Raw genomic sequence first — 6,000 nt, forward strand, 5'->3', positions numbered from 1 at the left:
ACCCCCGAACCTGAGGAATTTTCATGCACTGTGAAACTAATCGCTTCAAGTTCCTTCATAAATCACACAAAGCAGATTTTAGCATCTTAACAAATTGAAAAACATACACACACACACACACACACACACACACAAAGAGGCAGAGTGGAAAGGGGGGGAGGGGTGGCAGAGAACTCGCCCTCCAGCTAAAGGGGGCTCTCAGGGAGAGGCCCCCTCCCAGATCCCAGAGGGGGTAAGGGGCCATGTAAAATCACTTCTCTCTTCTCATGCAATATGTTTCTCATCTCCTTACATTTTAACATGAATGAAATAATTTGGGCAGTCTCAAATCTCACAATGCTCTGAGCTCACAATGACCTTATTTTTTTTTCCCCCACTGGGATGGACATGAGGTAGGTTTCAACAACAGGCCTCTCATTGTTGTTCCTGTGACAAGCCCTTGAAGTATGCGAGGAGCAGACAATTAAGCAGGGATTGTGTATCCTGTGTGGCGTAGAAAGCAGAGAGGCTGAGATGGTAGGGCCCTTGGACTTCAGACCTGCTTGCGTGCATAAAGGGACCTCTACAATAAGCATTCTGGAAATGCCTTTTTTTACCTGGAGCTTCCCTCTCTACACAGCCTTAGCTCTAAATTGCAAAGGCAGAATTCATTTACTATCTTTCTCACTACCAACAACAACAAAAAAAAAAAAAGGAAGAAAAAAGAAAAAGAAAGAAAGAAGGAAAGGTGCACGAGACCCCTCTTTTCTGAATATCATGAGCACAATTAGTAAAGGTGATTCTCTCCTTTTCTGAGACAGAGGTGTGGACGCAGTGGCTCGACCTTATGCGGGAACACACAGAGCAGGAAGCCTGCAACAAACGGGGCAGGGAAAGCTACTGGATTATTAGTGCCACGGGGCGAATATCGCTCCAGCCCTAATCTCAAGTAAAACATATTTTAGTTGCTCTATTTAATACCTCCTGTACATCAGAATTACCTATAAAAACAGGTCTCATCACAGAGAAACAGCCCCATCTCCCCACCCCTGTCCCTGCTCTCCCTGGCAGTTCGCGATTTCTTGCTACATCAGCCGAGTAACTAAATGCCCTCTAACTGAACATCTGGGGGGCAGAGAGAATTTTCTGATTTAGGTTTAGGCCAGAGTACTATGACTACGGTGAGATCTTTTTCCATATCCCCAGGGCCCAGGGTACTTACACATGCACTCAGATACAGCTGGGTGCTTCATTATTGCTTTCCTAAGTAAAAACATTTCTTTTTATATCGTTATATCCTTCTCCACCCACATCCATTCATCAGGATTTATCCAGATTTTCCCACACTCTATGAGTCCAACATTTCAAGACACCTCCTTCCCCTGCCCCCACCACAAAAAAGTCTACTCTGACTTTGTGATCTACTCAATATGGAATGGCATGCTAACATGAATAGTGTTATTATTTCCTCTTTGGAAATGCCTTTTGCCTTACTTTTTTTTCCCCCCCAGATAAACTATGTCATAACAGAAGAATCCCTGTGAAGTTCTCCAAAGAACTCTATGCTGCATCCAGACCCTGGAACTATAATTATGCCTTGCGAAATTAAAACAGAAAGAGCGTCCCCTGCCAACTGTGAGTGCCCCTGTTTATATCGCAAAGAGATAGCAAAATGTACTCAGGAAGGTTCCAGCCAAAGTAATTGAGAGGGCTGCCTGAACTCAGCTCTGCTTTCTAAACATTGTCCCTGGGTCAGAACTGAGAGCCCGGGAAAGGAAAACAGGGGAGGAGAACCCCGAGCCAGAGGCCTGTTGACTTTTCCCGCCTGGGCATGATGTCATGGAGTTCAGTGACTCTGGGGGCTGGTGTTGACTGAAGTCTTGTTGCACATTTAGGTCCAGGTGCCTCTACCGGGGCGCTTCAGACCTGTCACTCCACGGCGCGGTGGCCTTCAGATGTTCTGAACCCCTGCACTCACACACAAAAGTCCAGAGCATTAGGCCAGGGTGTAAACACATTCCCAACGTCAAGTAGTACAAAGAGGATTCTTCTGCTTGCGGTTCAGTCACTTCGCAAGCTTGTCTTTCTTTGGAGCCTTCTTTGTAGGCTGTGCAACTGGAACATAACACAGAGAGACAGAGAAAGATGGGGAGACAGAGAGGCGGGGAGAGAGGGGGGTAAAGAGAAAAGAAAGGGCACCGAGGAAAAAGAGGGGGGCAGAGCCAAACCAAAGCCACAAGTGGAAAAAAAAATCCCTATAAAATAAAAGTGCATTATGTTTTTGTATATTTTCAAAATGTAGCCAAACTAAACCATTAAATGAGGATTTTGTTTCACAAAGTCTGCAAACTATTCAACCGCTAACCCACAATACCAAGAATGTGGTGCCAACCAAAATATGTCAAGATTAGTAGTACTCAATAAAATCTCGAAACCAAATGACATGCAAGCTGTATTTCATGATTAGAGCGCTTCCTTATGTCAAGGAACATACATATTAACTTGTTTAAACACAGCGATGGGCTGTCACTCTGTTTGTCAAAAGCAGAGGAAGGAGAATCTAGTGCTTACCGAGCCCATCCAGATGATACTTCATGCTTTCTGTCTCCCTGGCAGACAGCATGGACACCATCCAATTAATCTTTACATCATCTGAGAGAAGAGGAGCTGAGGGAGGGACCGAGGGAGGAAGGGAAGGAGGGGGACAGGGAACACCACCGCCCACAACAGGATTTATGATTGCCTTGCCCAAGGTCCTGACCCCAGTACGGAGTTGGGGCTGGAATCTAAATGCTTCCTTTTTTCTACCCAGTCACCAAAACTGCAAAATGTGAACACCCTGAATCTTCTTTTTCATCTTAGAAGTGACGTTTGCATAATGCGTTAATGACTACAGAGGGCTTTACAGTTTTCTCATGAATCCTCGGCACCCGGTCCTAGTCAGGTATGTCTCGGTCTCTCCCCTTTTCACAAAAGAGAAGGCCAAGTCTCAAGGAGATGGAGTGATGTGGGCCCAAGCAGCGCCAAGCAGGCGCAGGGGAGACCAGGGCAGGCCACTCGCCTTCGGTCTCTGAACCAAATGGGACCCACGCGAAGTGAAGCCGCTCTCCCCACACGGCACCTCTTTTCTGCACCGAAGTGCTGGAGTTTGAGCTGGATTCTAAAAATGGAGAGGGGTAATTATCTCATTCTCTGACTGTCAACAGCACGGCGCGGCTGTGTGCTTCTACCTGGCAGGAGCTGGAAAGGGAGGCTGTTCTCTCATTTACAAAATATGGGAGTCAGGTACGTGATTATGTGAGGAACACCCGAGGGGCCTTTGGGGTGAAAAGGAAAGAGCAGAGCCCGCTCCATCTGTTACTCAGGGGCTGCTTCTTCCCAAGTGCCGGCCTCGCGAGCCGGCCACCGATGCGGCCACCGATGAGGCCACGGCAACAGGGGACCCCCACAGGCCAGCTCTCCTCCGCAACTGCCATCCTTTTCCCCCCACAGCGGTCCCCCCCACACCCACACCCATACACATCCTTGTTCTCAGGGGTCCTCTTCTCGCTGGGGGATCACTGCCTCCCTTCAACGGCCACATAAGCCCTGGGGTGTGATGCACAGAACTGGAATTCAACCCGGGGTTTCCTCCGACCCATTACAGTGTGGTTCCTTCCAGTCCGCCCCGCACTACTCAGCCTGAGGTGTCCCTTTCCCCACACCGGCACCCTCCCTAGCGTTAGGAGAAGCCGGGCCTTTCAAGATCCAGCATCGCGATGTCGTCTGCTGATACCCATCCACTTGCCACCTGGTTCCAGCCAGACTTCACCGATGCCTCCTGTTAGGGGCTGAAATGGGTCCCTCGCCCAAATTCAGATGTGCAGACCTGAGCCCCCTGTACCTGAGAATGTGGCGCTATTTAGAGAGATGGCCTTTGAAGAGGAAATTTAGGCGGAAATGAGGTCACATGGGTGGGAACGTATCCAAGGCGACTAATGTCTTTATAAGAAGAGATTAGGATGTAGAGAAAAGGTCAAGTGAGGACATAGTGAGAAGGAAACTATCTGCGAGCCAACGAAAGAAGCCTCAGAAGAAACCTTACCTGCTGATACCTTGATCTTGACTTACAGCCTCTAGAGCTGTGAGAAGGCTCGTTTTGAGCCACCCCCCCCGTATTTTGTTATCACAGTTCTACTAATAAAACTTCTTTCTTTCTTTCTTTCTTTCTTTCTTTCTTTCTTTCTTTCTTTCTTTTTTTTAAAGACTTTATTTATTTATTTGACAGACAGAGATCACAAGTAGGCAGAGAGGCAGGCTCCTCGCTGAGCAGGGAGCCCGATGTGGGACTCGATCCCAGGACCCTGAGATCATGACCTGGGCGGAAGGCAGAGGCTTAACCCACTGAACCACCCAGGCACCCCTAAAACTTCTTACTCCCGATCCCACCATGGTCTTACACACACAGCCCTGGCCCCTCTGCCTGGAACACCTGTCAGAGTGTGGACACTCTGTTATCTCCAGTGTTCACATCAAATGCTGTGTCTCCTCCTCAAGAGGCCTTCCCAGCTAACCACAGACACCAGACGGTTTGTCTGTGATAACCTGGAGGCCGCGTGTCACACACCTCATCTCCTCCACTTACCCGATGGCCCATCTGATCTCATCCAATGAGATGACTCACAGACAGTGAATTTTCTGGAAAAGGGAGCCTCTCTTCCTCATTTCCCCATCCTGCCACAATGCCCATCACAGAGATGACATTCACTTCATGTGTGATGAGGGGACAAAGCAGGGCCTGGAAGGAAGGAAATGGCAACAGTATTAGCAAGAACGAAACCTTACCGAATGTTTGCTGTGTGCTAAACACTGGGCTAAGTGCTGCCCTGCTACCAACCAACGCTAGCCTCCTAGTGACTATATGACATAACTAATACCATGATGCTCATTTTCCGGCCGAGGACCAAGCCACTCCTAGATAAGTAACTTGCCCTGGGTCATGCAGAGCCAGCATCTAAAATCAGGTATCTGGGTTCAGAATCGACCCTTTTAAGAAAATGTCAGTCTGAGGAGAAAGGAAAGAAAGAAAGGAAAAGTGGGAAGGGAGCAAAAGAAGGCACTTAACAGGGCAAGATCCTTAAACTCCTGGAAACTCAGTTTGCTTATCTGCTTCTCTCAGAAGAGGCTCAAGAGGCAGAATACAGAACTACGGAACACAGAGCCTCTATTTTCAGGAGGTTTTTCCGGCCCCTTGAAGACAGGATTTCAGGGGAGACATCTTGCACAGTGGATAATCCTAAAAAGAGACATTTCAAGGAAGAGAAGAATTGCAGATGAGAGCTGGAAAGCCATGCTTGTTCTCCCACAGTCCAGGGGCTCCCGGCAGCGTCCTGGGGACACCCCCTCCATCCCCCTCCTGGATTGGTGCCTTCCCACTGCCCCACCAGGAGGGTCTCTGAGGACATCCTAGCGGGGTGTTGCCCCTGGTTCCACAACCACACATACCACCCTCGAGAGTCCTAGAACTCTAGGTTATATTAAAATGTCAGTTTACTAATCCAGTTTACTGGACTTAACGCGTAGAGCCGGGTGGAAGGGTCTCCTGCTTTGTTTCCAAACTGGACTTTTCTGGGTTCTGCTTGTTTGAAATATGGTCTTCAATGGAGCACCTTAGTATCTCTTTTTTCTTTGATTCATAAATGCATTGCGCATCAAACAATGACTTAATGAGGCCTGAGAAAGAGACAGGTCCCTTCTTTCTACACCTGCAGACTGTTCTTCTTTGAAGGTTTTCAGATGACCTACTTACCTAGGCTGGGAGGCCAACGGTTAAAGTGCTCGGAGGAAATCAACTGTAAATAGAAAGGCTATGTTTAACATAATCCCCTCCAGAAGACTCTCCTGCGGTCACTGTAATCAACCCCAATGTATCAGGTGAAGGTTCTTCATTATCTCCCTGTGGCATTATGTCTCACCACACAGCTGATAATAAACTGATGGATTATCAAACAAGATTACAGCTTTAGCAAATAAAATCATGTT

General features: G+C 47.9%; 1 long non-coding RNA gene across 1 annotated transcript in view; it reads right to left on the reverse strand.

The window, feature by feature from the left end:
* The window catches only part of LOC122917669, a 56,323-nt gene extending 51,481 nt beyond the window's left edge, over nt 1-4,842 (reverse strand). Inside the window, exon 1 of the long non-coding RNA XR_006386429.1 lies at nt 4,604-4,842. This is a non-coding gene — a long non-coding RNA (uncharacterized LOC122917669). The remainder of the gene's footprint in view (nt 1-4,603) is intronic.
* Nucleotides 4,843-6,000: the final 1,158 nt, after the last annotated feature.

This window comes from Neovison vison, chromosome 9 (assembly GCF_020171115.1).
Source record: "Neovison vison isolate M4711 chromosome 9, ASM_NN_V1, whole genome shotgun sequence".
In the NCBI taxonomy this organism is placed as follows: domain Eukaryota; kingdom Metazoa; phylum Chordata; class Mammalia; order Carnivora; family Mustelidae; genus Neogale; species Neogale vison.